We start from the raw sequence: 27717 nt of genomic DNA, 5'->3' as shown, positions 1-27717 counted from the left end.
GTGTGAGACGTGTGAGACGAACACTACCAGGTTACCCAGATATCTTAAATAATAATGAATATCATGTTACAAAGTTAGATTATAACTAATATTTACCAAATAGCATATGAAGTAGAAGGTGGAAAATCTGTCCTCAAAAAAACAAGATTTAATACCACCAAGGATAACAAAATCCTACTTGTCAAATTATTCTTACCAAAAATTATTCAAATACAATGGCCAATACATTAAGAAAACACAACACAAAACCACAGGATACTATGATAACCACTATGAGAAAAAATAAGAGACACTATAAAGAAAAAATGATACAGTCCAATGAAGTCTACAGATACTAGAATTATCAAACAATAACCAAAAAAAAAAAAAAAAAATCCCTGCTTGCTACATATAGGCAAGAAGAAAAATGACAAACTTGAAAACTTTAGCAGAGATTGAAAATCCACAATATAGGAGATTTGAAAAAGAACCAGATAGAAATTTGGCAAATGAACTATAAGAGGCAAAATTAAGAATTCAATGGATAGGTTTAACAACAGACTAAATACAGATGAAGGCAGGATCAGTGAACTGAAAGATGTCAAAAAAATTACCCAGAAAGGGGCTGGCCTGGTGGCGCAGTGGTTAAGTGCACACATTTCACTTTGGAGGCCTGGGGTTCACCAGTTCAGATCCCGGGTGCAGACATGGCACCACTTGGCAAGCCATGCTGTGGTAGGTGTCCCACATATAAAGTAGTGGAAGATGGACACTGATGTTAGCTCAGGGCCAGTCTTCATCAGAAAAAAGAGGAAGATTGGCAGCAGTTAGCTCAGGGCTAATCTTTCTCAAAAAAAAATTACCCAGAAAGAAACACAAAATGATAGAAAATATAAAAAGAAAGAGTCAGAGACAAAGAGCACATTGTGAGGTCTCACACACAGTTAGTGAGAATAACAGAAGAAAAAAGACAGCACATATGCAGAAGCACTATGTACAGAGTCAATATGTGAAAACATAATGACTGAGAATTTTTCATAACTGATAAAAATTATCAAACCACAAACTTTTAAATTCAAAAAACCCTAAGTAGGATATGCATGCATATTTTGTATGTGTTTCTGCATGTTCTATATATATATATTTATATATATTTATTATAAATATTTACAAATATATTTATAAATATATATATATATAAAATATATATTTAACTTGAACATGATAGAGAAACTTAAAAAAAAACTTAGGGTGGAAGATGATACTCCAAGCAATGGTAGTTGAAAGAAAGTAGGCAAAATACTTGCACCAGGCAAAATAGACTTCAGAAAACAAAGGTAACAAGGGACAAAGATTGGCATTATATAATAATAAAGGAGACAATCCACCAAGAAGACACAAACATTTATTAATATATATGCACCTAACATAGGAGCACCAAAATATATAAAGCAATTGTTAACAGACCTCAAGGGAAAAACTGACAGCAATACAATAATACTAGGGGACTTTAACACCTCACTTTCATCAGTTGACAGATCATCCAGAGAGTCAACAAGGAAACATCAGCCTTAAATGACACATTAGACCAGAATGACTTAACAGATATATATATATAGAACAATTCCACGCAAAAGCAGTAGAATATACATTCTTCCAAGTGCACATGGAACATTCTCAAGGATAGACCATATGTTAAAATACAAAACAAGTCTTAATAAACTTAAGAAAATTGAAATTGTATCAAGTATCTTTTCTGACCACAACAGTATGAAACTAGAAATCAATTACAAGAAGAAAACAGGGAAAATCACAAATTTGTAAAGACTAAACAACATGCTACTAAACAACTATTGGGTCAATGAAGAAATCAAAGGAGAAATTAAAAAATACATGGAGATAAATGAAAATGAAAATATCACATACCAAAACCTATGGGTACTAAGTACTATGCAGTACTAAGAAGGAAGTTTATAGCAATGCAGGACTACCTCAAGAAACAAGAAACACCTCAAATAAAAAATCTAACCTTAACCTACAGGAATGAGAAAAAGAAGAACAAATGAAGCCCAAAGTCAGAAGGAAGCAACATGGGGGCAAGAAAAAAAAAGAGTGAAACACCAACATGCTGACAGAAAATAACTGACAATATAGAATTCTACATTCAACAAAAATATCCTCAAGAATGAAAGAAATAAAGACACTCTCAGGAAAAAACAAAAACTAAGAGATAGTAAATACTATCAGACACACACTAAAGGAAATTCAAAAACAGTTCTTCAAGGATATTAAAAAATGATACCAAACAGAAGGTCAGAGATGCAAGAGGATCAAAGAGCAATGGAAGTGATCAATATGCAGGCAAATCTAAATGAATAGTAATAAACAATGCTCATTAAACATTAATAACAAACAATGATAACAATATCTTTCTGGCACATAGCTATACAAGTCAAGAAGGGAATTTTTTGTTAGTGCTGTTGAGTCAATTCTGACTCCTAGTGACCCTGCGTACAGAGGAGCAAATGCCCTGTTTTGCTATCCCATCTTCTCATCTTCCAGTGTTATATCAAATGATGCTCGACTGTTATTCATAGCGTTTTCATGACCGATTTTTTCAGAAGTAGATGGCCAGGTCCTCCTTCTTAGTCTGTCTGTCTTAGTCTGGAAAGTCTGCTGAAATCTGTACACCATGGGTGACTCGCCATGGGGTATTTGAAATACCAGCAGAGCTTTCAGCATCATGGCAAGACCACAGCCACCACAGCATGACAATCAACAGACAGGTGGTGTGGTTCCCTAACCTGGAAATTAACCCAGGCCTCGGTGATGAGAGCAGTGAATCTCAGCCACTGGACCACCATAAGAAGGGGAGAAAAGGAGTTAAGCTGCTCTAAAGGCCCAGAATTGTGTAAGGAAGGATACGAATTAATATTAGATATTATAAACCAAGAACATGTGTTATAATTTCTAGGGTAACTTCTAAGAAAAATAATATAATAAAAGACTACATAACTTCCATTCTAATCGAGGGGAAATAATGAATATCGAAAACACACTACCAATACAAAAGAAACAAAAAAGAGGATTTTTTTAAAAGAACCTAAAAGAAGACAAAAAAAATCATAAGATGGTATTTATACTACTACTACTGTATTTCATTAATTCTACAACATATTTTTTATACATTTAAAATACTCTGAAGTTGGGATTCATCTTACAATTAAAGTATTGATGTAATTGGCACCATTTTTTTCTTTTTTAGTGATATGTAAGGGTATATTTTATAATCAAGGACATCTACATTGCAATAAATACAGTATAGTATTAATTACATTAATCATAAGTAAATTAAGTGATACAATTAAGAGACAAATATTGTCAGACTGGATTTAAAAATAAAACCTAAATGCATGTTGTTTAAAAACATATACCTAAAACAGGAGGATCACGAGAAGTTCAAATTAAAAGGATGGAAAAAATACACTGTTGACATTACAAAGTAAATCTGGGGAAGCTAAATTACTATCAGACAAAATTGACAGTCTTAGCTAATGCAATAAGAAAAGAAAACGAAGACATACAGATTGGGAAGAAAGAAAGAAAACTGTCTTTGCAGAAGACATGATCATCTACTCAGAAAATCCAAAAGAATCAACAAAAGAATTTCTGAAACTAATAATCGATTATACCAAGGTTGTAGGATACAAGATTAATTTACAAAAATCTATCGCTTTCTTATATTCCAGAAACAAACAATTGGAATTTTCAATTAAAAACACAATACCATTTATATTAGCAGAAACAAAGACAAAAAAAAAAAAAAGAAATATTTAGGTATAAATCTAACAAAATGTGTACAAGATCTATGCGGTAAACTACAAAACTCTGATGGAAAAAATCAAAGAAGATGTAAATAAATGGAGAGATACTCCATATTCAAGAACAGGAAGATTCAATTTTGTAAAGATGTCAGTTCTTCCCAACTTGATCTATAGATTCAATGCAATCCCAAACAAAATCCCAACCAGTTATTTTGTGGGTATCAACGAACTGATTCTAAAGTTTATATGGAAAGGCAAAGGATTCGGAATAGTAAACACAATACTGAAAGAGAAGAATAAAGATGGAAGACTGTCACTATCTAACTTCAAGACATACGATAAAGCTACTTACAGTAATCAAGGCAGTGTGGTACTGGCAAAGAATAAATAAATAGATCAGTGAAAGAGAATACAGAGTCCAGAAATAAACACACACAAATACAATCAACGTATCTTTGTACCAAAAAGCATATCTTTGGAACAAAAGCAATTTGAGGGAGACAGGATAGGCTTTTCAACAAATGGTGCTGGAACAAGTGGACACCCGCATGCAAAAAAAAATGAATCTAAACACAGACATTATATGCTTCACAAAAATTAACTCCAAGTCAATCACAGTCATAAATACAGAATGCAAAACTATAAAATTCCTGAAGATAACATAGGAGAAAATCTAGGTGACCTTGGTTTTGGCGATCACAGTTTAGATATAACACCAAAAGTATGATCCTTGAAAAAGAATTGGTAAGATTTTATTAAAATTAAAAACTTCCGCTCTGCAAATACTCTGTAAAGAGAATGAAACAACAAGCCACAGACTGGGAGAAAATATTTGCAAAACACCTATCAGACAAAAGACATCTAAAATATACAAAGAACTTTTAAAATTCAACAATAAGAAAACAAATAACCCAATTTAAAAAAATGGGCCAAAGACCTTAACAGAACCTCACCAAAGAAGATAAACAGATGGCAAATAAAAATAACACATTATCGATAATACATTATTCGAGGAATAATTGTACATTACCATATCAATGAATATGATCCTCTACTTTGAAAGAATAAGAAGAAAATCATATGATTATCTCACTAAAAACAAAAAAGAGCATTTGACAACATTAAACATCCATTAATAATAAAATCTCTTAGATCGCTAGGAAGAAAACAAATTCGCACCAGAATGTTGGTTCTGCAAGGAGAGAAATCTTTGTATTATTAATATATGTGAGGCACTTAAATTAGGGGCTAGCACAAACACTTTGCAACAATTATTTGTTCTTGAATGAACTCCCTTAACCCAATAAGGGATATTTACAAAATCGTCAGCAAACATAACATTTAATGGCAAAATGCTGAAAGCTTCCCTTTTGATATCAAGAATAAGACAAAGATACATATTACCATCACTTCTATTTGAACACTGTACAGGAGCTCCTAGCCAGTACACTAAGGTAACAAAAATATATAAATAAGTTTTAAGGACTGATGAGAAAGTAAAGAAATTATCATTATTGCCAGATGATATGATTGTATAAGTAAAAATCCAAAAGAATTTATAGGTAAATGTTTAGCACTAATATAAGGGTGTAATAAGGCTGCTAGACATAAAATAAAGTCAATTTTATTTTCATATAAAGAATCAGAAATTGAAGTTTTAGAAGATATTTTCAGTAGCTTCTAGAAATATTAAGTAGAGAGAAAACACTAACAACACAGGAAGTTTACATCTCTACAGAGATAAAAAAAAGTACTATAAGAGGAATTAAAGAAGACTCCATACTGAAAATATGTTGATTCTTCACCAAACTAATCTAGAGATTTAACACAATACCAATCAAACCTCCAATAAGACTTTTTGTGGAACTTGACAAGCTAACTCTAAAATTTACACGGGAAAGCCACAACTAGCCAAGACCCTCTTAAATAAGTAGGTCAAAGTAGGATAACTTGTTTAATATAACCCATTATAAAGCCATGGGAATTGGGAAAGTGCAGCATTGATGCAAATATAGACAAATAAACAAAAGAAATAGAAGCAAGAGCCCAGAAACATACACATATATTTGTGAACAACTGATTTATGACAAAGGTGACACTGCAAAGGAGCAATAAAGGAAAGTCATTTTAACAAATTGTGCCAGTTCAACCAAGTATTCATATTGGAAGAAACATGACCTCTACTTAGACAATGCACAAATGGTAATTCTAGGTGGATGATGAACCTAAATAGGAAAGTCAAAACAGATGAAGAGTTGGGAAGACAACACAGAAGGATATCTCTGTGACAGCAAGCTCAGGGAACAATTTCTTAAGTAAGACACAAAAAGCAATAGTCATACAGGAACAGATTGTTATACATGACTACAGTAAAATCATAAATTAAGAAGTTTTCACTTAAAGTCATAAAAAAATTTATTTAAAAACTTCTGTAAATCAATAAAGATAGACACCCCAGTAGAAAAACTGAGAGGAAATTGAACAGTGTCTTCACATAAAAGGAAATCCAAATGGGCCATAAATATGAATAAGTGATCTAACCTAATCTCATTAGTAATCAAGGAAATGCAAGGTAAAAGCAAAATAAAATACTACTACATACCCAACTTATTATTAAAGTTTCAAGTGGAAGAATATCAATTGTTGATGAGGTAGCTAGTGGGAAGTCATTGTGCCCCACAACACACCTCCTCCACCCACCTTTGATTTCAGCAAAGTCATAGTGGACAGTTCCCCACAACTCCTACCTCTAAGCTTATTTGCTTCAGGTGTAACTCAAAAGTACAGGGGAGTTAAAATCCCTGGGGGCAACCCTCAAACCAAAGGCAGTGGAAGCAACAAAAATTAAAACGTACTGCAGCTACCTGCGTCAGGATGGGCAAACATCCCAAACACAATGTCAACTAATAAAAGCCACACCAACAGGAAACATACCATATAACTTTGCTTATTACTCTATTTTATCTACTCTATGATTAGAGCTCAAAAGAGACAAAAAACTAAAGTATTCAAGAATACATATTTAGGTTGCACAACTGTAAAGAAAAGCAAGCAAAGGATCACCATGAAAATCAGGATAATGGTTAACTTTGGGGAAGGAGGTATGATGGGGAAAACCACAAAAGGGACTTCTGAAGATACTTGTAGTGACTTGGGTAGTTACACAAGTGTTCACTTTATAAACTTGTGCTCAGCTGTACATTTGTTTAGCTAGATTTGCTGTATATTTTATTTTCACAATAAATATTGGGCTTTTTTAATGTATCACAAGTTCTATCAGAATAAGAAGACCCAGCAAGAGTTATCCTTGGAGCGTCCCTTCCTGCCGTCAGGCTCAGTGGCATCTAGTAGACCAGAAGCATACTCAATAAGGACTGAGAAATCCTTTAGGAAAAAAAGGATGAATTTGCTCAACCTGGGGGTTGTCAGAGCTCAGAAAGCTGACATGGAGTCATAGCTTTTACAGGAAGTAACCATCAATAAGAAAATAGAATCATAAATAAGAGGCAAACATATTTGAGACAATCTTATATTCACGCTTAGGTTTTAATATGCAGTAAATTTTAAATGTAATATTCATAAGACATTATCTTCAAAATATTTTATAATTACTTTAGACTTTAGGTCTCTTCTTTGACACAAGATTTACTTATCAGAGTGTTTTAAAATTACCAGTCCATTTAGGGGTTTCTGTTATGAATATTTAGTTTTACCACTTTGTAGTCAAAGAATGAGAAATGCTCTGTTACTGCTTCTTAGAAATTATGTAAGTCTTCTTTTGGAAAAATATATGATCAATTTTCTTTGAAATTCCTGGACACGCAAAATGAAGATTTATGTTCTGCTTGTGCAGAGAGTTATATTTTTATCTATCAAACCAATCATATTAATATTTATTTATGACATAACAAACAATTATGAAGAATGCTCATTAATGATTGTACATCTCATAAATTAAAAGTGTTCATTTTTGCCTTATATTGAGTCTCTTTGCTTCAGCTATGTTTCCTGGATACAACATAAAATTACAGTGGTTTGTGATCTAGTTTAAGAGGCATTCCACATATATTTGTCAAAACTGTTACATTTGGCCCTAAATCATTGTACCTTACACTTTGTATTTTGGAACACTTTAGTGATATGTTTTTGCTTTCTTTTTTCTATGTAAAATAAATTTCCTGTTATCAATTTTACTTAAGGGTTATTACCATAATAATTTAAGATAAATTAGACAGAAGCGAGATCAAAATGGCAGAGTAGGAAGGTCTGTAGCTCACCTCCTTCCACAGACACACGAAAACTACAATTATATAGACAGCAACTATCGCTGAGAACAACCTGAAGACTAGCAGAACAGATTTTCCACAACTAAGGATAGGAAGAAAAAGCTGCATCAAGACAGGAAGAGGGGTAGAGACACAGTTTAGTCAGGACCCGCAGCCCCCAAACAATGACACACAAGTAGGAGGGCCATCACAACTGAAGAGGTCCTCCCAGATGAGCCAAGGGCCCAAGCCCCACATCAGGTTCCCCAGCTCAGGGGGCCTGCACCAGGAAGATGAGCCCTCATAGTGTTTGGCTTTGAAAACCAGTAGGGCTGACACCCCAGAGAATGAGAGAGCTGGAAAAACTGAGACTCTGTTCTTAAAGGGCGTGCACACAAACTCATTCATTCCAAGTCCTCATGCTGAGGAAGCAGTTTGAAAAGTGCCTGGGTTATATATGAAGGAGATTCATTGACTAATTTTAGGACACGTGCCAGAGAAACAGGCATCTGTTGGAACCTTCTCTGGGGACAGTATTGCAGGGTGGAGGTTTTTTTTAACTTTCTTTCTACATAGCTGGCCCGGTGCTGGCAGGTACCATTTCTGATACATTCCATCTACCCTCCCAGCACCGCTCACGCCACTCCTGTGTTCTGCTGAGGACCTGCCCTGGCTCTTGCCACACTCCACACAGTGGGTGGCCCTAGCTGGCACCAGAGGCTCTCCAAAGCACCCCCATCTTGACCTACCCAGCAGCACTAAAGGAAGACCCTGCCCTGCCCCACCCAGCAGGTGGACACAGCCAGCACCAGAGCCCCTCTGAAGCAGCTCCCACCCCAGTGGGCTGACCCTGCACATCAGTGCACCCACAGAAATTACAGTTTAGGCACAACAGCAGGGTGCATGCAGCCTACACAGGGGTCACATCTGAAGCACCTGGCTCCGGTGACTAGGGGGCCTGTCTACTAGGCCCCACAAGACATCTTCTACTTAAGGCCACCTCTTCAAGACCAGGAGATGTAGGTGATCTCTAAAACATACAAAGAAACAGAGTTAAGCAAAATGAGGAGCAGAGGAGTATGTTCCAAAAGAAGGAACAAGACAAAACTTCATAAAAAGAACTAAATAAAACAAAGATAAGCAATCTACCAGATAAAGAGTTCAAAGTAATGGTCATAAAGATACTCACCGAACTCAGGAAAAGAATGGAGGAACACAGTGAGAACTTCAACAAAGAGTTAGAAAATACAAAAAAGAACCAATGACAGTTGAAGAATATAATTACTGAAATAAAAATACACTAGAAGGAATCAACAGGAGATTGGATGATGCAGAAGAATGGATCAGCATTCTGGAAGGCAGGGAAGTAGAAAGCACCCAATTGGAACAGCAAAAGAAAAAAGAATTAAAAAAATTGAGGATAGTCTAAGGGATCTCTGCGACAACATCTAACATTCATATTGTAGGGGCCCTTGAAGGAGAAGAGAGAGTGAAAGAGACACAAAACGTATTTGAAGAAATAATGGCTGAAAATTTCCCCAACCAAGAGAAGGAAACAGACATCCCAGTCCACGAAGCACGAAGAGTTCCAACTAAGATGGATCCAAAGAGACCCACACCAAAACACACTGTAATTAAAGTGCCAAAAGTTAAAGATAAAGAGAGAATCTTAAAAATAGCAAGAGAAAAACAAATAGTTACATACAAGGTAAACTCCCTAAGACTATCAGCTGATTTTCTGGCAGAAAGTTTTTAGGCAGAAGGGAGTGACATGACATATTCAAAGTGCTGGGAAAAAAAACCCTTACAACCAAGAATACGCTACCTGGCTAAGTTATCATTCAGAATTGAAGGAGAGATAAAGAGTTCCTCAGACAAGCAAAAACTAAACGAGTTCATCACCACTAAACTGGCCTTACAAGAAATATTAAAGGTTCTTCTTTAGCAGAAAAAAAGCAGCCATTAGTAGAAAAAAGAAAATATATGAAAGAAAAAAAAAACCCACTGGTAAAGGCAAGCATTTAGTAAAGGCAATGGATCAGCCACTTATAAAGCTAGTATGAATGTTAAAAGACAAAAGTAGTAAAATCAACTATAATTACAATAAGTAGATAAGGGATAAACAAAATTAAAAAGGCAAAATATGACATCAAAAACATAAAACATGGGGGAAAGGAGAGTAAAAATGAAGTGATTTTAGAATGTGTTCAAACTTAAGCAACTATCAACTTCAAATAGACGGCTCTATAAATTTGTTGTTATATATGAATCTCATGGCAACCACAAATCAAAAACCTAAAATAGACACACAAAAACTAAAGAGAAAGGAAAACAAACACTAAAGAAAGTCATCAAGTCACAAGGGAAGAGAGCAAGAGAAGAAGGGAACAAACTGTAAAAACAACCAGAAAACAATTAAAAAATGGCAATAAGAACATAGCTATCAATAATTACTTTAAATATAAAATGGACTGAATGCTCCAACCAAAATACGTATGGTTGCTGAATGCATAAAAAAAACAAGATCCATCCATATGCTACCTACAAAAGACTCACTTTAGATCTAAAGACACTCAGAGATTGAAAGTGAATGAATGGAAAAAGATATTCTGTGAACTTGGAAATGAAAAGAAAGCTGGAGTAGCAATACTTATGTCAGATAAAATAGACTTTAAAACCAAGACTGTAACAAGAGACAAAGAAGGACATTACATAATGACAAAGGTATCAATCCAACAAGAGGATATAATGCTTGTAAATATCTATGCACCCAACATAGAAGCACCAAAATACATAAAGCCAATATTAACAGGCCAAAGAGAGAAATCAACAGTCATACAATAATAGCAGGAGACTTTAAGATCCCACTTATATCAATGGATAGATCATCCAGACAGAAAATCAACAAGGCAAGAGTGGTCTTAAATGACATATTAGAACAGAGGGATCTGGTAGACATATACAGAAAATTCTACCCCCAAACAGAATACACATCCTTTTCAAGCGCACATGGAACATTCTCCCAAAGTGATCACATATTAAGCCACAAAACAAGTCTCAAGTAATTTAAGAAGACTGAAATCATATCAAGTATGTTTTCCAACCATAACAGCATGAAACTAGAAAGCAAGTACAAGAAAAAAAACTGGGGAAAAACACAAACATGCGGAGGCTAAAGAACATGCTACTAAACAACCAATGGGTCAACAAAGAAATCAAAAAGGAAATAAAAAAAAAATACCTTGAGACAAATGAAAACAGAAACACAACTTTCCAAAATCTATGGGATGCAGCAAGAGTAGATTCAAGAGGTAAGTTTACAGCAATACAGGCCTACCTCAGTAAAAAAGAAAAGTCTCAAATAAACAATCTAACCTTACACCTAAAGGAACTAGAAAAAGAAGAACAAAGCCAAAAGTTAGTAGAAGAAAGGAAATAATAAAGATCAGAGCAGAAATATATGAAATAAAGACTAAAAAAAAAAAAGTAAAGGTCAATGAAACTAAGGGCAAGTTCTTTGAAAAGATAAATGAAATTAATTAACCATTAGGGAGACTCCAAGAAAAAGAGAGAGAAGGCCCAAATAAATCAAATAAGAAATGAAAGAGATGAGGGGGCCAGCCCCATGGTCTTGTGGTTAAGTTCAACAAGCTCTGCTTCAGCAGACCAGGTTCAGTTCCTAGGCGTGGACATACTCCACTCATTGGCCACCATGCAGTGGCAGGGACCCACATACAAAATAGAGGAATACTGGCATAGATGTTACCTCAGGGGCAATCTTCCACAAGCAAAGAGAGGAGGATTGGCAACAGATAATGTTAGCTCAGGGTGAATCTTTCCCTGCCAAAAAAAAAAAGAAATTTAATTTTTTAAAAAAGACAACAAATAACAAGTGTTGGCAAGGATGTGAAGAAAAGGGAATCCTCATACACAGTTGACAGGAAGGTAAATTGGTGCAGCTGCTATAGAAAACAGTATAGAGGTTCCTCAAAAACTTAAAAACAGAACTACCATGTGATCCAGCAATCCCACTTCTGGGTATTTATCCAAAGAAAATGAAACCACTAATTCGAAAAGATATATGCATTCCTATGTTCATTGCAGGATTATTTACAATAACTATGATATGGAAGCAACCTATGTGTCCATCAATAGATGAATGGATAAAGAAGAGTAATGGAATATTACTCAGCCATAAAAAAGAATGAAACCTTGCCATTCGTGGCAACACGGATGGACCTAGAGGGTATTATGCTAAGTGAAATAAGTCAAACAGAGAAAGACAAATACCATATGATTTCACTTACCTGTGGAATCTAGAAAAAACAAAACAAAACAAACAGAACAAAACAGAAACAAACTCATACAAAGAACAAACTGTTGGTCACCAGAGGGAGGAAGATGGGGGGATGGGCAAAAAAGTGAAGGGGATTAAGATGTACAAACTTCCAGTTACAAAATAAATAAGTCATGGAGATGTAATATACAGCATAGGGAATATAGTCAATAATATAATAACTTTGTATGGTGACAGATGGTTGACAGATGGTTACTAGACTCGTCAGGGTGATCATTTTTTATAGGATATAGTTGAATCACTATGTTGTACACCTCAAAATACTACTGTTGTGCTTTGCTTAACAACGGGGGTACATTCTGAGAAATGCATCGTTAGGCAATTTCGTCACTGTGGGAACATCACAGAGTGCACTTACACAAACGTAGATGGTATACAGCCTACCACACACCTAGGCTATATGATACTGATCTTATGGGGCCACCTCATACATGCAGTCTGTCATTGAGTGAAACGTCATTATGTGGTGCATGACTGTATAACACTGTGTGTCAACTATACTTCAAGAAAAATAAATGAGAGGAAATTTTATAATAAAATAAAACACAATTAGACATATATTTCTCCAATTATCAGTAATTTTCTACCTCCCCCACTCAGTTACTTTTACTTTTTTCTAATATTATATATTTTCTTTCAAGTTGCATTTGTTCTGGTTGCTTCTCCAGTAAGTCTAAAGGCCCTGAAACTGTCTTTCCACTGTGTTCTCAACATCTATCATATCTTTCTTTTAGTCTCTATGTCCCTTCCCCCTGGAATCTGAGAAAATTTATAAGATTGACTTGCAGATTGTTTTTGAACAGGCATCAAGGAGGAGTCACCCAACCAGGGCCAAAATGAACTTCCTATACTAGGACTGAGATAAATTGAGACATCCTAGAATCCATGGACAGAGGTCAAGAGGGAACCCTAAACACTTTACCCTTCTCCACCCCTAACACACACACGTGGCCTTGGCACCACTATCTGCCTTTATCTCATTATGTCCTTTATTCCTGTTTTCATCAATCACCATACGAAGCTGCAGCCCCTGTGTAGGCCCTTGTCTCCTGCACTCTAATACCCACGAGGCTTCACATGTATCCTGTTCTCTTACCATGCACTCTGGAAATCACAGTCCACCATCAGCAAAAACTCCCAGATCTTCAACCTCTTCTCTGAAAGTAGCCTTCGCCTTCAAGGTCTATTTTGAAACTCAGCCAGCCCCTGATTTCACAGCTTCCACTAGAACCGTCTCGAGTGGTGGCAGCTTTTGCCCACAACTCTGATACATCTAGAGACGGAATCAGTGTTCTCCCTCGATTGCTGCTTTTAGGCCATTCTGTCTCCCTCCTTCCTAAAATGTCCAAGCTTTGAATCTTTTAAGATGAAATTAGCCGCTATCTTTGTTACTAACATCTACCAACCCCCAGGTTACTCCTTCTCATTTCCTTCTTGCAAACACTTTCACTGTAACACTACGCTTGTCTTAATTTTTGCTGATTTCAATATACAGGTTGATAATCTTATCAATCTCTTGGGCTGTCAGTGGCTTGAACTCTTCTCCTCCAATGATCTTATCCTCTACCATGTCAATCACTCATGCCCATGATTTTAATGGATACATTCTCATTACCAATAACCATAACTTACAATCTCAACTTTATGCGTTCCACTCTCCCTTTAGTATAGCTATAGTCTCCAAAATCTCTTTAATCCTACCAGAACATCCAATCCATTGATGTTTTCCCTTTTTACTTCTCTCGTCCCGTTGATGTCCTCTATTTCATAAGCCTTATCCAGTTTAAATGTCACGGTCCACCAGTATAATTACTGCTTTGCATAAAGGTTTGACTTCCTTGCCTCCTCTTACTTTATTGTACTTGGCCTAAACACAACCAACTCTGTTACATACCTTTGCAATTGAATGTGGCTGGACAAAAACACAACTCTATACTGATTAATCTCATTTAAAATTCATAACTGTGAATCTCAAGTGGCCCCATTAAAGCTGCCCAGGGGCTGGCCTGGTGGTGCAGGAGTTAAGTTCACACGTTCTGCTTCGATGGCCTGGGGTTCGCCAGTTCAGATCCCAGGCACAGACCTATGCGCTACTTAGCAAGCCATGCTGTGGCAGGCATTCCACATATAAAGTAGGGGAAGATGGGCACAGATGTTAGCTCAGGGCCAATCTTCCTCAGCAAAAAGAGGAGGATTGATGGCAGATGTTAGCTCATGGCTAATCTTCCTCAAAAAAAAAAAAAGCTGCCCAGCAAACACACTCTACTCCATTTACTCTTCCATTCTACTAGATGACTATTTCATACCTTCTCCTATTTCCTGAAACCCCCAACAGCTCCTCCCCATCCTCTGTGTCAGCTGAGGAACCTACTTCCTACTTCACTGACAAAACTGACCCACAGACTCCCACCACCACATCCCTCCATCTACCAGCATCTACCTCCATTTACTCCTGTTACTACAGATACCCCACCACTTCTCCACTAAAGCAAAGCCCTCCATCCACTTGTACCCTAGCTCCCAGACCCTCTCATGTACTCAAGGAAGACTGTAGAAATGTTGTCCTCTCTATCCTAGATCATCAATTTTTCACCCTCTACTAAACCAGTTCTATCAGTATATAACCCTGTTGTAATTTCTTCCATCTTGAAAAAAGAATCTATCCTGCCCGCACTGTTTTTGTACTTGCTCTTCACTCAGATACCCACATTGCTAACTTTCTCCTTAACTTTCTTCAAGCATTTGGGCCAACGTCATCTCAAAGAAACTTACCATGACAATACAAATTGAAAATTGAAAACTGACCTCTACCACCACCACCACACCACCCCTGGCCCTGCCCATCGTCCAATCCTGCTCTATTTTATTTTCCATAGGGTTTATCATCTTCTAACGTTCTACATTATTGATGTATTTATTATGTTAATAGTTTTTATTCCCCCATTAAAATATGAACTCCATGAAGGGCAAGTCTTTATCTAACTCACTGAGACATTCCAGATGCCTAAAACAAAGACTCCCACATAGTCAGGGCTCAATAATTATTTGATGAGTGAATGAACAAAGGATGAGTCCACCCTTCATCAGTTCTCACATCATTTTAAATTCCACTATGGCACTGTTTCATGACATTCCTTCCTTAAATCTGAACACTCCCTTTTGCATCTTAGTCTTCTGTCTTATCTCATTGTTGATTATTCATTTCTTGTTCCCTGAGTTCATGTCGTCCTCAACTTCACTGTCCACCAAAGCAAACACTAAATTTACCTCTCTCTCCTACATGGAATCTTTTACAAAGTTATGACTTTTCTTGTGAATATCACTATTTTTTTATTAAGTCTAGTTTTTTCATAAACACTATTTCTATTTTTCAGCCTAGTATTTGCTCAAAAACAGACAAATCCTGCAGGAAATTCTACTTGAGTGCTTCTCTTTACACCAGGATGTGATTAGAATTGTACTCTCAGATCTGAAGATAAAGAGCTGGCTAATAGAAACTACTATGATTCTTTCAGTGCTCCAGGAGCTGGAGGGAGGCAGAAAGGAGTGAACATTGGAGGCCATGGATATACCCCACATGAAATCTTCATCTGTGTTCGTTAAAGATGAACATCTTTCATATCAAATTTTTCCTCTGGCTCAGCTTCTACTCCACATATGCATTGTGGACATGTCCAGCTCTCTGCTTAGCACTACTGCCTACTAAATTAGGAAGGAATCTTGTTGCCTTATGAAATCTGCATCAAAAAGAAGCCCAACAAATTCAATGGTTTTGTTTGTCCTCAGACCCTCTATTGTAATTATTTTTGAACCCTGCCAAAGGAAGAGGTTCTAAGATCATAGCCTCTGGACTCAGACTTCCTGACTTCGAATTCCAGCTTTACCACTTACTTAGATGTGTGACCTCATCCGTAGAAAGAGATAAAATAAGGTAGCTACATCTCATGAGGTTGTTGAGCATTAAGTCATTAGTATCTTTTAAGTACTTAGACCAGTGGCTAATACATAAAAAGAGTTCAATACATGTTACCTCTTGTTTCTCCTCCTCTTTGTCTTGCCTCCCACATTTATCTATAAAATTTAGGGTGTTAGCAGGACTGTGTCAGGACTTCTTTTACTTACAGTGACAATGCAGCACTTTCTCAAGGAGGAGTTTGTGAGTAAATACTCCAATCTAATCCAACCTGCACTGAATCTAGCAGAAGCTCTTCCCTAGTTTCTACTTCAGATGCAAATTATTCCAGGTTCTTAGAGTTCTTTGGTCTGTCAATTGGTTTACAACAGAGTGTAGCTACATACCTGTGCCTACTTAAATGTTTCTTTCTTAAAGCTCCCTGGAATTATTTAATTTAAAAATAGACTTCTGATTGCTATATCATGTAATTAATTTCAGGGAAGCAACAAATAATTTTCCTGTTTTGTCAACAGAAGACATGAGTAGAGCACAGTTTAAGAAACACTGATCTAGCGATCTCATCAAGATGGCGGTGTGAGCAGATGTTGAACTCATCTCCTCCCATGAACTCAAACAGGTTACAACAATTTTTGGAAAAATTACCCCGGATTGAAAACTGAAAACTGGATAAAAAGAATCCCCACAACAAGGGGCAGTCCTGAGGAAGGCAGAAGAGGCAGAAATTCCTTCTGGAGAGGAAAAAAGCCACCTTTGGGAGCAGCGGAGCTTCTCAGCTGGCCAGGCAGGAGCCACACTAAGGTATGCAGCCCTCCCTGGAGGAGTGAGGTCCGGAGCAAGAGCGATACTGCTATAAGCATCCTTCAAACTCAGCCCAACTGAGACAGGGACCTTACTATCTGGCTTTGCTGGCTATTATTGCAGCGAGAGGACACCCCCAGAAAAGCTATCGGCTGAAGGCCGAAAGGACCTGGCTCTTAAAGGGCCCGCACAAAAACTCACTCATTGCAGCAACCTAGAATCACCAGAGAGAAGGCTGACAGTCCTTTGCTGAAACAAGACTCACCTGGTGGGCTCTGGGGGCATCTTGCTGAGAGGAGGGCCCTCTCCGGATGCTGAGACATTGGTGGGGGCCATTGTTCTGAGCTGGTCCAGGCATGCTGACACAGACACCAGTGGGTGCGATTGGGGTTCAGCCCTTGGCCTGTTAGCCCAGGGGTCTGCCAGACCCACTTGAGCACAGATTTAATCCAGTTCAGCCAAGGCAGGCAACCAGCCCTAGGGACAGGCCCCACCTAACAGCAAGCCCTCAGGCTACTTTTCAGCCTGCATTGACTGAGTGCCTTGATCCTCTACAGGCAGGCTAGTGTGTCTGCCTCTGTGGGGCGGGGGCCTGTGTGAGGACCAGGTGAACTGTGGGGGACATTGGTAGAGAGGTGAGGGCCTCTGCAGTGTGGCATCAGGGTATGCTCCAGGGGCTTGAGAAGTGTGCACAGACCAGGAGTGTGTTGACGGTGTATGTGGTCCTGTAGGGGGTGAGGCTTATCAGCAGCAGAAGACCTGTGCTTCACAAATAGCTATAAAATGGATCAGCCACACCTTCCAAAGCCTGAAACAATTGAGTTTCAAGGGCCAGCCCCACTCAGCTGCACTCCTAAGAGAACTGACAACAGCCTTGTAGGCCTGAGGCCTATCACAACTGTAAGTCCCTGAGCCTAGCAACCAGCTACAGTGGGTACCAACCCAATTAAGAGGAAAACTGCAATAAGAGTGTGCTGATAGACTTTGTAGCCAACAGTGCTAAGGCTCCCCAAACCGGATTTATAAACAGCTGGCCAGGGGAGGAAAGACTAGACTCCCTGGGTACCTGCAGTGGGAGCAACCCTGCCACAGAAGAAGGACACAAGTAGCCCACAAAGGGGTCACTCCTGGTTCTTATGGACTGGTGAGGAGAGGGAAGCACTCTGCTGGGCCTCATAAGGCATCTCATACATGAGGCCACTTCTCCAAGATCAGGAGACATAGCCGACTCACCTAATACACAGAAATAAGCATAGAGAAAGAGGCATAATGAGGAGACAAACGAATACTTTCCAAGCAAGGGAACAGGACAAAACCTCAGAAAAAGGACTAAATGAAACAGAAACAAGTGACCTACTCGAGAAAGAGTTCAAACAAAATATCATGAGGATGCTCACAGATATGCGGAGAAGAATGGATAAACACAGTGAGCACATCAGCAAATAGCTGGAAGATAGAAAGAAAAAAATAATCAGAAATGAAGAATACAATACTGGAAATGAGAAATTCACTAGAAGGACTCAATAGCAGAATAGAGGAAGCAGAAGAATGGATCAGCAAGCTAGACAAAAGACTAGAGAAAATCAACCAAGCAGAACAGAAAAGAGCAAAAAAGAATTAGACAGAATGGGAACAGTCTAAGGGAACTCTGGGACAATATCAAGCATGCTAACATTCGGATTATAGGTGTCCAAGAAGGAGAAGAGAGAGACAAAGGGGCAGAAAATTTATTTGTAGAGATAATAGATGAAAATTTTCCTCACCTGAGGAAGGAAACAGACATCCAAGTTCAGGAAGCACAGCGAGCTCCAACAAGATAAGCCCAAAGAGGCCCACACCAACACATATTAGAATTAAAATGTCCAAAATTATAGACAAAGAGAGAATCCTAAAAGGAGCAAGAGAAAGGCCACAAGTGACATATAAAGAGAGGCCAACAGGCTATCAGCGGACTTCTCAGCGGAGACCCTACAGGCGAAAAGGGAATGGCACGGCATATTTAAAGTGCTAAAAGGAAAAGACCTACAGCCAAGAATACTCTATCCATCAAGGTTGTCATTCAAATTGGAAGGATAGATAAAGAGCTTCCCAGACAAGCAAAAATTAAAGGAGTTTATCACCAACAAACCAGTTCTGCAAGAAATGCTAAAGGGACTTACTTAAATGGGAATGCAATGACTACAAATCAAGATAAAACAAAATTACCACAAAAACAAAACAACAACAACAAAAAATCAGGCAATAAAATCACTTGTAAGGTAAAAATATAGTAAAGCTAGCAGATCAACTACCTGTGAAGATAATATGAAGGTTAAAAGACAAATGTACTAAAATAACCTATTCCAATGATAAGAGGCTAATGGATAGACACACACTAAACAGGAGACTATATAAGGTTTGAAAAACATATAACGTGGGAGGAGGGGAGTGAAAAGTGGAACTTTTAGAAAGAAGTCAAGCTAAAGAGTCTATCTACTCAATATAGACTGTTATATGCATAGAATATTAAATAGGATCCTTATTGTAATCACAAATCAGAAACCTATAACAAGGAAGAAAAAAATTAACACAAAAGAAATCAAACATATTACTAAAGATAACCATCAAACCACAAGGGAAGAGAGCAAGAGAAAAAGAAAGGAACAGAGAAGAACTAATAAAACACCCAGAAAAAAAGAGACAAAATGGCAATAAATACATATTTATGAATAGCAACTTTAAATGTCAATGGACTAAAGGCTCCAATCAAATGCAATACGGTGGCCAATTGGATAAAAAACAAGACCCATATATATGCTGCATACAAGAGACACACTTCAGACCTAAAGACACTCAAAAACTAAAACTGAAAGGATGGAAAAAGATAATACATGCAGGGGGGCCGGCTCCATGGCCGAGTGGTTAAGTTTGTGCACTCTGCTGTGGCGGCCCAGGGTTCAGATCCTGGGCACAGACACGGCACCGCTCGTCAGGCCACATTGAGGCAGCATCCCACATCCCACAACTAGAAGGACCTGGAACTAAAATATACAACTATGTATGGGGGGTTTGGGAAGATAAAGCAGAAAAAAAAAAAAGATAATCCATGCAAATGGAAAGAAAAGAAAGAGGGGGTAGAAATATTTATATCAGACAAAAGAGACTTTAAAACAAAAACTGTAACAAGAGACAAAGATACGCACTACATAATGATAAATGGAACAATCCAACAAGAAAATATAACACTTGTACATATCTATGCACCCAACATAGGCTCACCTAAATATATAAAGCAATTATTAACAGACATAAGAGGAGAAATTGACAGTAACACAATAATAGTAGGGGACGTTAACAGTCCACTAACACCAATGGATAGATCATCCAAACAGAAGATCAATAAGGAAACACTGGCCTTAAAGAACACATTAGACCAGATGGACTTAGTAGATATATACAGAACATTCCATCCAAAAACCACAGAATACACATTCTTTTCAAATGCCCATGGAACATTCTCCAGGATTGATCACATATTAGGCCCCAAAACAAGTCTCAATAAATTTAAGAAGATCGAAATAATACCTTGCATCTTTTCTGACCACAGACGTATGAAACTGGAAATCAACTACAGGAAGAAAACCAGAAAAGCCACGAAAATGTGGAAAGTAAACAAAATGCTACTGAATGATTGGGTCAATGAAGAAATCAAAGAAGAAATCAAAAAATTCCTGGAGACAAATGAAAATGAAAACACAACATGCCAAAATCTGTGGGATACAGCAAAACCAGTTCTAAGAGGGAAGTTTATAGCAATTCAGGCCCACCTCAACAAAGAAGAAAAATCACAAATAGACAATCTAAAAGCACATCTAAAGGTACTGGAAAAAGAACAACAAACAAAGCCCAAAATCAGCCGAAGGAAGGAAATTATGAAAATCAGAGCAGAAATAAATGAAATAGAGACTAAAAAAAAAAAAAATACAAAAGATTAACGGAACCAAGAGCTGGTCCTTTGAAAAGATAAATGAAATTGAGAAACTCTTAGCTAGACTCACCAAGAAAAGAAGACAGAAGGCTCAAATAAATAAAATCAGAAATGAAAGAGGAGAGATTACAACAGACACCTCAGAAATACAAAAGATGATAAGAGACTATGAAAAGCTATACGCCAACAAATTGGATAATCTAGAAGAAATGGATAAATTCTTAGAAATATACAACCTTCCAAAACAGGACCAAGAAGAAGTAGAAAATTTGAATAGATGGATCACCAGTAAGGAGATCAAAACAGCAATTAAAAACCTCTTAAAAAATAAAAGTCCAGGACCAGATGCCTCCCTGGTAAATTCTACTAAACATTCAAAGAAGACTTAATACCTATCCTTCGCAAACTCTTCCAAAAATTTGAAGAGGAGGGGAGGCTTCCTAACCCATTCTACAAAGCCAACACTATCCTGATACCAAAACCAGACAAGGACAACACAAAAAAAGAAAATTATAGGCCAATATCACTTATGAACATCAATGCAAAAATATTCAACAAAATACTAGCAAATTGCATACAACATTACATTAAAAAGATCATACATCATGATCAAGTGGGATTTAATCCAGGGATGCAGGGATGGTTCAACATCTGCAAATCTATCAACGTGATAAACCACATTAACAAAATGAAGAATAAAAATCACATGATCATCTCAATAGATACAGAGAAAGCATTTGACAAGATACAGCATGCATCTGTGATAAAAACTCTAAATAAAATGTGTATAGAAGGAAAATACCTTAACATAATAAAGGCCATATATGACAAACCCACAGCAAATATCATTCTCAATGGAGAAAAACTGAAAGCTATCCCTCTAAGAACAGGAACCGGACAAGGATGCCTCTGTCACCACTCTTATTTAACATAGTCCTGGAAGTCCTAGCCAGAGCAATCAGGCAAGAAAAAGAAATAAAAGGGATCCACATTGGAAAAGAAGAAGTGAAACTGTCACTCTTTGCAGACGACATGATTTTATATCTAGAAAACCCTAAAGATTCCACTAAAACACTTTTAGAAACAATAAAGCAATACAGTCAAGTCATGGGATACAAAATCAACGTAGAAAAATTGGTTGCATTTCTATACACTAACAAGGAAGTAGCAGAAAGAGAAATTAAGAATACAATCCCATTGACAATTGCAACAAAAAGAATAAAATACCTAGGAATAAACTTAACCAAAGAGGTGAAAAATCTGTACACCGAAAACGATAAAACATTGTTGAAAGAAATCAAAGAAGACACAAAGGAATGGAAAGATATTCCATGCTCTTGGATTGGAAGAATTAACATCGCTAAATTGTCCATACTTCCTAAAGCAATCTATAGATTCAATGCAATCCCTATCAAAGTTCCAACAACATTTTTAACAGAAATAGAACAAAAGATCCTAAAAGTTATATGGAACAACAAAAGACCCCAAATAGCCAAAGGATTCTTGAGAAAAAAGAACAAAGCTGGAAGTATCACACTCCCCGATTTCAAAATATACTACAAATCTATAGTAACCACAACAGCATAGCACTGGCACAAAAACAGACACACAGATTAATGGAACAGAATTGAGAGCCCAGAAGTAAACCCACACATTTATGGACAGCTAATATTGACATAGGAGCCAAGAGCATACAATGGAGAAAGGAGAGTCTCTTCAATAAACGGTGTTGGGAAAACCAGACAGCCACATGCAAAAGAATGAAAGTAGACCATTCTCTTACGTCAAGCACAAAAATCAAGTCAAAATGGATTAAAGACTTGAACATAAGATCAGAAACCATGAAAATTCTATAAGAAAACATAGGCAGTACGCTCTTTGACACTGGTCTGTGCAGCATATTTTCAAGTCCCATGTCTGACGGGGCAAGGGAAACAAAAGAAGAAATGAACAAATGGGACAACATCAAACTAAAAAGTTTCCACACAGCAAAGGAAACCATCAACAAAATGAAAATACAACTTAACAATTGGGAGAAGATATTTGCAAACCATATATCAGATAAGGGGTTAATATCCAAAATATACAAAGAACTCATAAAGCTCAACAACAAAAAAAACAACAATCCAATTAGAAAATGGGGGAAAAGTCTGAACAGAGATTTCTCCAAAGAAGATATACAGATGGCCAACAAGCATATGAAAAGATGCTCAACATCATTAGCTATCAGGGAAATGCAAATCAAAACTACAATGAGGTATCACCTCACTCCAGTCAGAATGGCTATAATTAACAAGATAGGAAACAACAAATGTTGGAGAGGGTGTGGAGAGAAGGGAACCCTTGTTCACTGCTGGTGGCAGTGCAAACTGGTGCAGCCACTATGGAAAGCAGTTTGGAATATCCTCAGAAAATTAAGGATAGATCTACCATATGATCCAGCTATCCTTCTGCTGAGTATTTATCCAAAGAATTTGAAAACACAAAGGCATAAAGATACTTGCACCCCTATGTTCATTGCAGCATTATACACCATAGCCAAGACTTGGAAGCAACCTAGGTGCCCATCAAGGGACGAATGGATAAAGAAGATGTGGTATTTATACACGATGGACTACTACTCAGCCATAAGAAATGATGAAATCTGGCCATTTGTGACAACATGGATGGACCTTGAGGGTATTATGTTGAGTGAAATAAGTCAGAGGGAGAAAGTCAAATACCATATGATCTCACTCATAAGTAGAAGATAACAACAACAACAAACAAACACATAGCATTGGTTATTGGATTGGTGGTTACTAGGGGAAAGGAGGGAGGGCGAAAGGGGTGATTAGGCTCACATGTGAAGGGCTGGACTATAATTAGTTTTCGGGTGGTGAACATGATGTAATCGACACAGAATTTGAAATATATTATGATGTACATCTGAAAATAAATTTATTAACTAATTAAAAATAACTTTTGCTTGTAAAAAAAATATTTTCTTCTGTGGCTGTACCACTTAGCAATGCATGAGAGATCTAGTTTTTGCTAAGTCCTTAGCAGCATTTAATATTGTCACTATTTTTTTCATTTTAACTGCTCTAATAGTTGTATAATAACACCTGATAATGATGTTCATATGCATTTTCCTAAAGACTAGTGATGATGTACATCCTTTTATGTGTTTCCTTTTGTTTTGTTGTCATCTGTATATTCTCTTCAGTGAAATGTGTCTTTAGGATTTTACCTATTTTCTAATTGCATTGCTTGCTTGTTAATGTTGACTTTAAGAGTTATTTATATAGCCTAGGTGTCAGTCCCTCGTCATATTCTCCTAGTCTGTAGCTTGTCTTTTCATAGTTTTCACAGGGTTTTTTGCAGATGAAATACTTTAATTTTAAGGAAGGCCAATTCATCTTTTGTTTTCTTTTATGGATCATGTGTTTGGTATTATGTCTAAGAATTTTTTGCCAAGTCTAGGTCCTACAGTATTTTTCCTATGTTTCTTCCACAAATTTTACAGTTTGACAGTTTAAATTTGTGATCAATTTTGAGTTAATTTTTGTATATGGTGTGAGATTTAGGTCATAGCTCATTTCATTGCCAATGGATATTCAACTGTTTCAGTCCCATTTGTTGAAAAGACTAAATCCTTCCTTCATTTTTTTTCTGAGTTTTCTTTTGTGATCCATTGCTGAATGTGTCTATCCTTCCATCCATACCACACAGTCTTGATTATTGCAGCTACATAATACATCTTAAAATCAAGTAGTTCTTACTACTGTACTATTCTTCTGAAAATTATTTTAGCTATTTTAGTTTCTTTGACTTTCCATATACCTTTTAGACCAAGTAAATATATAACTGTAAAACTTCTTGCTAGGATTTTGTTAGGAATTTAAACCTATAAATTAATTTGGAGGAAAATGGAGTATCTATTATGCTGAATCTTCCAACATGTGAACATGGTATGTCTCTTCATTTGTTTCTCCACGGTGTGTCTACTTTGCTTTATTCATCAGCATTTAGTAGTTTTCAGTATACAAAGCGTGTATGTTTTGCTAGATATCAACCCACAATGTTTGTATTCCCAAACAATTCATATGTTGAAACTCTAATCCCAAAGTGATTGTATTTGGAAGGTGTGACCTTTCAAAAGTAATTAGGTCGTGAGGCCAGAGCCCTCATAAACGGGATTAGTGCCCTTATAAGAAGACACCAGAGAGTTAGCCAGCTTTCTCTCCACCATGTGAGGACACACCAAGAAGACAGACACACCAAGAAGACAGCCGTCTACATACCAGGAAGAGGGCATTCACCAAGAATCTGGACATGCTGGCACCTTGATCTCCAACTTTCAGCTTCTAGAAGTGTGAGAAATAAACGTTTCTTGTTTAAGCCAACTAGTCCATGGTAATTTGTTACAGCAGCTCAAACTGACTAAGACACTCTCTATTTCATTTCTGAATAGTTGTAAATGATATGTTTTTTGCCTACAGTTTCCACATATTCATTGCTAATTTTGATTTTTGAAAGTTCATCAAGTATTCTGTGACTTTGCTGATTTCTGTGACTTTGCTAGACTTATCAGTTCTAGGAGTTATTTTGTATATTCTCTGAGATTTCTAAGGAGACAATCATGCCATCTGCAAATAGGCGCATTCTTAGGCCTTTCTTTCCGATCTGTATGCCTTTTATTTCATTTTCTTGCCTTGTTATCCTGCCTAGGAGTCCAACATTATCTTAAATAAGGGTGGAGAGAGTGGATATCTTTGCCTTGTACCAAATCTTAGGAGAAAAGTACTCAGTCTTTATCAATATTATGTCTGCTGTAGGTTTTTATAAGTGCCTTTTATCAACTAGAACAAGTTTCTTTTTATTCCAAGGTCACTGAGAATTTATGAAATAAATCGATGTTAATTTTGTTCTATGTTTTTCTGTATCTATTGAGGAGAATGTGTAACTTTCATTTTTTAACCTAGTAATATACTAGAATATTTTGGTTTATTTTCAAATGAACCCGACTTCCATTGCTGGAAAACACTGCTTAGTCATGGTGTGCAAGCCTTTTTATAAATTAATCAATTCCTTTTGATAGTATTTGTCCAGAATTTTTACATCTATATTCATGTGGCATATTCGTCTATGGGTTTACTTGTTTTGTACTGTCTGTATCCAGTTTTAGTATAAGGACAATACCATCCTCATAAAATGAGTTGTAAACTATTTTAGTTTCTGCTCACTCCTCTTTAATTCTCTGGAGAGATTGTATAGAATTGGCACTATATCTTCTTTTAACATTATTATGAATTTCCCATGAAATTATCTATATCAGAGAGATCTTCTGTTTGAGCGTTTTTTTTTTCACTGAAAATTCAATTTTCAATGGTTACGGGACTATACAGGTTGTCTATTTCATCCCGGTTGAGTTTTCATAGTGGGTTGTTTTCAAAATACTGGCCCTTTTATTTACATTGTCAAATTTATATAATTAGAGTTGTTTGCAATATTGGAAACAATATTTTGTTTCAGATCAGAGAGTAGAAAACTGGAAAGAGTGCTGCTTCCTTGTGTACAACAGAGTAAAACCTGGACAAACTACATATTAATGATTTTTCTTGAACCCATCAAAAATCTGACATTGCAGATTAAAGCACTAACCAAAATTTTGAGAGAGAATTGTGACTGCAGAGACAAGCAGGAAGCAAGTATTTGCTTACCTGGTTCAAATGACACCAAATGCCATATAAGCTGGTAAGAATATTCAGCTAGAAATTTTGGCTGAATTTCTAAAGGCCAAGCTTGGGATAGCATCAAAGTGTGAAGTCTCTGAAAGCCATAAAAATAGTTGGTTTCATAGCTTCTTACAGGTTTTTCTCCTGAAACCCCACAAGCTATTCACAATGAAAACTGGAGAATATGCTGAAAAAGATTCCTTCATGGTGCTGGCTGGTGGGGAGGAACATCAGCCACCAAAAAACTCTACCAAAAGTCCTCTCCTCTATCTACTCTCTGATACAAAAACCTTAATCTACTGGAGGAAGGGGAAAGAGGTTTGTAGCCTGAGGGCACTGGTGAAACTCACTACATCTGGGAGGGTGAAGATGGAAAAAAGGTCTAATTCTGGAGGGAGAGGAAGGAATATTTGCTAGACCCAGTATCACATCTGAAGGAGAGAGGTAGAGACATTTGTGAACACTACATCCCCAAATCCAGGTTCATAGTGCCTTCCTAACACCGAGTCTTAATCCAAACATCAGAGAATTTCTCTATTCTTCACTCTATGTCAAACCCATGTCCTATGCTAAAATGTGTCAAGAAAAAATTACAGTGGAGAAAGCACAGGGATCTGTAAGAAGTAGATTTTATCTGTAAAATCTCAAAACAAGGCCAAGTGGAGAAATCCAAAGCCAAGCAGAGAACAGGAGTCCCTCTAGGAAATTATCATTCACCATAAACACAAGATCTCCCTGAAAGTGATGTGAAGCTTCTGGTAGGTACCCCGGGGGTAGCCACAGCAACAACACACACAAACAGGCATACAATCTGATTAGATTAACACAAACTTTCAAAGTAAAGACCTGGTAGAAAGATATTCTCATCTCTAAGCCTAAAAAATTATTTAA

General features: G+C 37.0%; 1 protein-coding gene across 1 annotated transcript in view; it reads right to left on the bottom strand.

Moving 5' to 3' along the window:
* Window positions 1–27717, bottom strand: part of LOC111770875 (disintegrin and metalloproteinase domain-containing protein 18-like) — a 119664-nt gene that overhangs the window by 63672 nt on the left and 28275 nt on the right. The window contains exon 8 of the mRNA XM_070252764.1: window positions 25393–25455. The gene's annotated coding sequence lies outside the window, so the exon portion shown is untranslated. The remainder of the gene's footprint in view (window positions 1–25392; window positions 25456–27717) is intronic.

The sequence above is a fragment of the Equus caballus genome, chromosome 27, assembly GCF_041296265.1.
Source record: "Equus caballus isolate H_3958 breed thoroughbred chromosome 27, TB-T2T, whole genome shotgun sequence".
Classification (NCBI taxonomy): Eukaryota; Metazoa; Chordata; class Mammalia; order Perissodactyla; family Equidae; genus Equus; species Equus caballus.
The sequence above is the reverse complement of the archived record's forward strand: the minus strand, read 5'-3'. Positions and strand labels throughout refer to the sequence as shown.